Source organism: Medicago sativa, chromosome 3 (genome assembly GCF_051527215.1).
Source record: "Medicago sativa cultivar Bolivia chromosome 3, Bolivia_mono, whole genome shotgun sequence".
Classification (NCBI taxonomy): Eukaryota; Viridiplantae; Streptophyta; class Magnoliopsida; order Fabales; family Fabaceae; genus Medicago; species Medicago sativa.
The window spans coordinates 95,873,013-95,880,486 of NC_140751.1; the positions used below are offsets into that span (position 1 = coordinate 95,873,013).

At 32.8% G+C, this 7,474-nt stretch overlaps 1 long non-coding RNA gene across 1 annotated transcript; it reads left to right on the forward strand.

Annotated features, from left to right (window-relative positions):
- The first annotated feature begins 1,122 nt into the window (after window positions 1-1,122).
- Window positions 1,123-4,171, forward strand: LOC146942371 (uncharacterized). Its single transcript, XR_015032665.1, has 3 exons — window positions 1,123-1,310; window positions 1,413-1,483; window positions 3,816-4,171. It is a non-coding gene; the product is annotated as an uncharacterized LOC146942371 (long non-coding RNA).
- Window positions 4,172-7,474: the final 3,303 nt, after the last annotated feature.

A 7,474-nucleotide genomic window follows, 5' to 3' on the forward strand; every position in this document is an offset into this window, starting at 1 on the left:
AGATTTTTTACAGACATATTCATAACATCGTAAGACACTCTTTTATAAAATCTTTTAATTTTTTAACATGTATTGAATTAAATATGAATTTTTCTAAAAGCCAAAATTTCAAGATTATATTAATGAAAATTTGGACCGAATAATAAAATTTTGAGTTACTTTTTTGCGAAGGAACTTTGTATAATGTTCTAAATAAGTATGTAAAAAATATGTTAAAAATTTAAAAGTTTAAGCACAATTAAGCAAATTTTAATTTTACAAGGACTAAAAGTATGTGTTGGTCCCTGGTAAATTAAAATTTGTTTAATTATACTTAAACATTTATATTTTTAAATGATTTTTAACATGTTAAGAACATTATCATAATCTCTTTTATAAAAACTTATAATTTTTTTAACATGTAATGAATTAAATATAATTTTTAAAACGCCAAAAATTCAAGATAAAACTAACGAAAATTTGAACCTAAAAAGAAAATTTGAGCTAACTTATTACGGCGGAACGTTTTATAATGTTTTAAACAAGTATGTAAAAAATCATTAAAAAATTTAAAATTTAAGCATAATTAAACAAATTTAATTTAACAAGGACTAAAAACACTAACGGAAAATTTTGTAGGGACTAAAAAGTGTGATTTATTTTTATAGGGACTAATGACAAAACTGCAGATATTTATAGGGATCAAAAACTTAATTAACCCAAATTTGTAATATAAGAAGAATCTCTCTAAAAAAATTATAATTTTTTAACAAAATATGAATTAAATAGGAATTGTTTTGTTGACGGTTAAAAATTCGTATTTAATTTATGGTTTGTTAAAAAAATTTGGGAGATATTTTTACAATATTCTACATATTTCTGTATAATTTCATTAAAAAATACAAAAATTGTCTTAAAAATAGAGATAAAAAATAATGCTTGAAAATTTAATAGGACTGAAAGTTCAAGAATTTTTTCATAAGGATTAAAACACAAAAAAATTGGCATATTTACAGGGAACACAAACATATTTAGCTAAGTTGATAAGAACAATAAATAATATATGCAACGTCTAGGTTCAAACCCCATTAAAAAAAACATGTTTAACTCAAATAATAATGTTATTATTTTCATAAACAAACCCACCCAAAGTTCTATTGCGTCCAGGGTTCAGTTGGGGTTTTCATTTGTTGAACTGTGAAGGATCTGGAAGAAAAAAGAAACACTGGTTACTTCGCTTCTTCCCGTTTTGTACAATGGCGCAAGATCAATACTCACCGGCAGTTCCTTTATTTCTCGTTCTTCTAATAGCAGCTCATGTTCTCGGTCTGGTAATTTCTCTCTCCACTTTCCCTCACTTCATTTCATGCTACCAGTTCCATTCCCCTTACATCTATTCTCAAATAACTGTGTGCTTTTCCGATTTACCGCAGGTATTTTGGATTTATAAATTAGCTACCCAGAAACAACCACTACAGAGGCGAAAGGCTCACTGAAAGAGAAGGTTGGTGATCGATGAACCCTAATTTATATCAGACAGTGTAATTGTTTTCAATTTTATAGGTGTTGTTGTTCTAGCACTCGCGATTTGAACTATAATGTAAATGGATCGGTTTGACGTTTAAATTCATATGTTGCTCGGATTTTAATTTATTGTTTCATGTAGAACACATGTTTTGATTTTTCAAAATTGATAGGTCCTTTAGTTCATCGTGTGTAGTTTCAGTGTGATCTACAACCCCGCGTTCTGGTTTATTAGGTTTTAAGAGGATCTATGTAGGAGTCATAAGTTCAAAATAATGCTCCTCCAAAATCATATATAGAAACTAGTAATTTTTTTGGAAAGTAAAGTACTCTTACAGGGCTCATCAGTTTGGAGTTTATTTTACCTACTAGTTTATTTACAAATACAATTTCTTGTAGATTTTTCTTGCTTGATGTGTTTATCGTTTTCGTAGCTCATATAGGATTGCATGAGCATGTTGAGAGCATTGAAATTGATGATCTGGTTCCATCTTTAGCGTCCCTTACATTTTAGGTTTGCATGGCTGTGAATTGTGTAATGATATGAGCTATGTAGCATGCATGATGGAATGTGAAATTCAAATTGTATATATTGACAGTACGAGCAAGTTTGAAATAGGATTTGATGTTATTTAGAAATCTTGCTGTTGCAAAAATAGCATGATATGACTCAGGTATATTTTGGGTGCGCAATTCTCTAATCTGGTAAATGAAAAAATTTCTATTGATGAGAGGGATCAATTGACTAGTACATTCATGGGAGATAAATTTATGGTAGGGATATTGCATATTATATGCAGGGGCCGGGGCTCGAACCCCGGACACTCCACTTCTCCACAATTTAATTGTGTGAGCTCTAGCCACTAGTCTACTTGACCAAAAAATTTGAGTTTTTCAATTTGGGGTATCGAGTCCAATTGATGATTCTCCTTTTCTTTGCAATTCAAAAGTTTGTGGTTCCTATTGGCCTCAATGTTGTTAAATTGAAGTCATGGTGCTGCCATGGTGGAATGCCACGATGGATTTTTGGACAACCACCGTAGGAAGTTTGTGAAGGAATGGCTGCCATGGCAGCGCCATAGTCCGCAATGGTGTGTTTATATGGCGGATTTTCGGCCTTCCGCCATCCGCTGTTGACAACATTGGTTTTCCTAAAAGAAAATAATCTCCATGGATACTCAACCTAGTTCAGATTTTGTTAAAGCCATCTTTATCGAAGTTTTGGATATAGTCTGCCTCTACTTATGACTTTTTCAAGCAACATGTTGAATGAAGATGCCAAAGATTGTCTAGAAGTTAAAAATTTACAAATGCAATAATCTTGTCAAAATATCGTTCAATATATTTCTCAATAAAGTTGGTGAATATATTGTTAATGATCCGATTGATAGGTTTATATACTTTATCTTATAAACTTTTGTTACATTATATTTTATGTCTGTAGGAAACATGCCTTGTAACGTTAATAGTGCACTCACTGTCCATTGCCCACCATATTTTGGGAGTTTAGATTATGTATTCTCACAATAAAATGTTCTAGCTTGAGTTTTAAACTTTCCTGTTGTGTGCATTTTTCGAGCCTTCTTGAGTCAGCCTTGGAAATATGGTGGCTGTACAAGTTAATTAATTTGAATTTGAATAATTAAATATTCATCTGTTATAATTCTAAAATTGTTATTTATTTATGGGTCTTGCTAACTTCTACCCTAAGGGCACAAGGATAAGAAACTAAATAAAGTAATTTAACCTTGGAAATTGTGCATTCATAACCTTAAAAGCTTAAAAATTTATCTTTTCAATTTAATATTTGTTGTTTAATTCTATTTTAAGATCCTTATCTTGTGCCCTAAGGGCACAAATTAGCATTTCCCTTTATTTAATACCCGTTCGTGCATCCTGTGTGCTGTTTAATGCAGTTTGTGCCAAACTAAGGCTCTAACTTGAGCAAATTCTTGATGTAATTGTTGATTCTTGACATTATTTATGACAACCATCACTCGCAGCACTTCTTTCTTTGTTTATTTGGGAGTAGGAGTGTGGGTCTTATGGATATGAATGAATGTTTCAACAATCACAGCTACATATCTATGTGACATTAGATATATCTTAGATTGTAAGTGCTAACTTGATCCATCTTTAGTTAACTCCAGACCAGTCCAAGTCCACATTGTCTATTGTATGCATTATATTTACTCATTTTCTTACTTTTGTAGTCCAACTAGGGCAGCACTGATCAGTTGTTAAATTGAAATCTAGGAAATAAAAGTTGAAGCATTTATCATGCAAAGTAATCTATTTCATTATATTTGCAGTTACAAGTTTGCATCCTTTGGAGAAAAGAAATTTTTGTAGCTGATTGTTCTGGGAAATTGGCAATGCTCGGAAGTGGCAAGCTATAAAATTTTGATCATTTTCCTCAAGGTCTTCTGAGATTGTTGCAGTAGAGAATCTATACTCGAGTTTATATTTAGTCTTTTGTTACTTGTCAGTTGTGACTAGTTATTTACCAGTCGTTCTTCCTGTAAAACAAAATTTGAGTTGATGAAGTGCATTTTTAGGAGGAGAATAAACATTACAAGTTTATGTTATGATACTTGTTAATTTGTTGGTATGCCTTGGGCTGTATGTTTAAGAATATAGTAGTAAAATATGTTTTTTGATAGAAGAATAGTGGTAGAATATTCACCTAATCAGGGTGATGTGTTATTGTAAATTGATAGTAATAATCGTAACCGATCATCTAAGCAGTGAGTTAAGAAACAAGAGATATGAACACTTTTCCACAATCTCACCAACACTCGCTCTCTTATTGGATGATATCGGTGTATTCTATGTCTTACATTTTGAAAATGACTCCTATATAAAGTGATAAGAGTCGTATGAATTTCGCCCAATATAAAGAGAATTTTGAAAATAGTGTTGTTAGTACTACTGAAAAACAGAGGTTTCGATGAAGGTTTGATGATCCGGTGATTTGTTGTTAGTAATGCACATTGTTTCATCTTAAATAAATTAAGCAACATTTTTAACTAATTTTACGGTAAAGGCCAAAGCCAAAATGCAATTTACTTTAAGCCGTTAATTCAGCAGTTGATTAGTGATAATGCGTGTTGCTGAAGACTGGCTTTGAATTTGGTGAGGGGTCTTCCTTTTATAAAAAAAAAAACAAAAGAAACACCATTTAGCGGGTGAGGTTTAGTATGGGAAAGGAGAATTCTTTCCCTTCATGGGAAAGTATAAGGACAGCCATAGATTTATTACTTCTTTATTAGATGGCCTAGATTTATGACCTGGTAAGGGGAGAAACTTTTTGATGGTCACATGGTGGACCATGAAATACCATGGTCTATCTTTTGTCATGTGGTTCTGGGTACATTTTTGCCTGTGCATAAATCACCTCCAACGAAATCAATCTCTGGTGGCTCAGTTTGAGAAAATTGTCCATAATCTCTTCTGTATTCATTCTGCAAATTGTAATACAGATGCACCTATAACAAGAAAATTACAATTTTGTAATGTTCATTCATTACAACATTTTTTTTTCTTCAAAAAAAAAAAAAAACCAAAACTTCAATTTTCATAAAATTTATAATTTCAATTTTGGGTTAAAAAATTAGAACGATAAAATTTGCATCCCAACCATCATCATTTCTGTTTGAGATGCAACTTTATAACTACTTGATTCCAGATAAATGTAAAAGCTTTACTTTTTCTTGACTTAGAATGATAGCCGCCCCAGATCTGATTTGTTTTGTGTGTTAGAACAACAAACTTTAAAGTGATAATTATATTGCCATTGCCGTAAATATCAGTGAAAAAAAGCAAGATTGTTGTTGTGAGGGAAGCTTTATAAGAATATTCTATTTTTTTGTCTTTTGCTGGGTTTTACCACGAACAAATATAACACACTGAATCTGAAATTTTATTCAAACGGTGGTGTATCAGATTGTTCTTGAAAAGTAAAAGGGAGGTTAGTTAGTAAAGTGACAGAAAATATTAAAATATAAAGGCTGACTGTTTTTTTGTTTGAACTGAACCGGTGGCAACCTCCACCTGTCCTTTAAAATTGGATTTTCCCATGGTGGGAAACAACTTTAGTTTCCCAGGCTAAATGCCACCCATTTTTTTGTTACTAGGACGGTTAATTGTTACATGGACAATCAATATAATCATCCTATGATCACTACTAGTAGGAGAGTGGTGGAGGATATATCTTGGAAGCCACCGGAGATTGGTTGGATCCGTCTTAACACCGATGGCGCGTCTAAAGGGGGATATACAGCTGGTTGTGGAGGAGTGTTGCGGGGTGAAAATGGGGAGTGGATTTGTGGTTTCTCAAAAGGATTAGGGAGTTGTGATTCGTATGTAGCTGAGCTTTGGGGTGCGTTTGAAGGATTGAAGTTGGTTAGGGCTCGTGGTTTTAATAGAGTGGAGCTTCATGTTGATTCTTGGGTAGTGACCACTACTCTCTCTTCCTCGAAAATAGGAACGGCAACAAGTTGGAGTTTAATGCAACATATTCGACGGTTGTTGGATATGAATTGGGAGGTTCGGATTTGTCATTCGTACAGAGAAGCTAATGTTTGTGCTGACGCACTTGCAAATATAATTTGTGATGGAGGTTTCACTTTGATGTTATATGAGCATTGTCCTGCTCAAATTAGTATGTTGTTTTTAGCTGATTTAACTGGTGTTTGTACTCCGCGTATTGTTAGGCGGTAGTTTCTTCCTTTGTTGGGCTTAGACCCTCTTGTTATCCAAAAAAAAAATGCCACCCATTTTTAGCGGCGTATACCATTCTTATGACTTGTTTCTCAGCGGCGTTCCACGTGTGTTCTATGGTAGCTAGCACCTTTTGCAACACTGTTATGATTATGGATATGTTATGCGCTAAAAAAACAAGCAAAAAGAAGCTTCGACAAGGAAACCATCCGTAATGACATGATGATTAGCTGGTTCGTTTGTCTTTGGGTTGGGTAGCTTGGTGACAGTTGGCATGAAAATGAACTGCCACCTGTCAAATGTCTTCTAATCACTCAAGATAGTATTATCAAGTGAGTGAAAAAATCGGAAAACTGATGAACAAAAAACGAATGGGGCTTGCTTATATTATCATGCTGCCTTGAATTCCACTGGTTTCCACTTTCAATGTCCTTTTTCCATGTTTTTCTGTCTTAGTCATTTTTCTTTGGAGGGTCTGTCTTGGTCATCAACACCCAATCCAATTGTTAAATGTAAGGACTAAGAAAATCTAATTTGGTGCTTCGTAATTTTTTTCCGGATCAATTTAGTATCCAACAAAAGATAATTTAATTTTTTTTTTTTGACAAAAAAAGATAATTTAATTTAATCTTTGATATTTTCACATCAAAAATAAATTAGTCTTTTGTCGTAATAAATCACATAAAAATGTCAAAAATAAATGTGAGCGTATTATTTGTCGGAAACTATATTGCTCCGAGATAAAATTGTGAGAGATCAAATGAATATTGACTCTTGTTTAATTGTTTAATTACTTTTATGTCCATGGAATTGTTACGTAACTACAAGTCTACGAAACCCAATCCCCAAACTGAAGAAAGGAAAAAGAATTCTTGCAAGTTTTTGTTATGATTTTTAGCTTGGCTTTGCAATTTCTGGTTTGATTTGTGTAACTTCTGTTGTAAAAATTAGGAATAAATTATTTCTACAAATAATAATCTATCATATAAATAAGAACATCTAAATATTAAAGAGAATAAACAAGAGGGATAACAATTAAACTTATCTTTCTTGAAATTGCGGTGATTTGACGTCGGCGAAATCGAAGTAAGCAAACACGAAACAATGAAAAGAGATAACCTGCCAAACAGTAATCCACTATATAACATGAGGCGTGACAAAGTCACTGTCCTTAAGGATTTTATCCGCCTCATAAGCGCATATCCTCCCAGGATACAACATGTTCTTCCCTGATATGAATCATATCAGA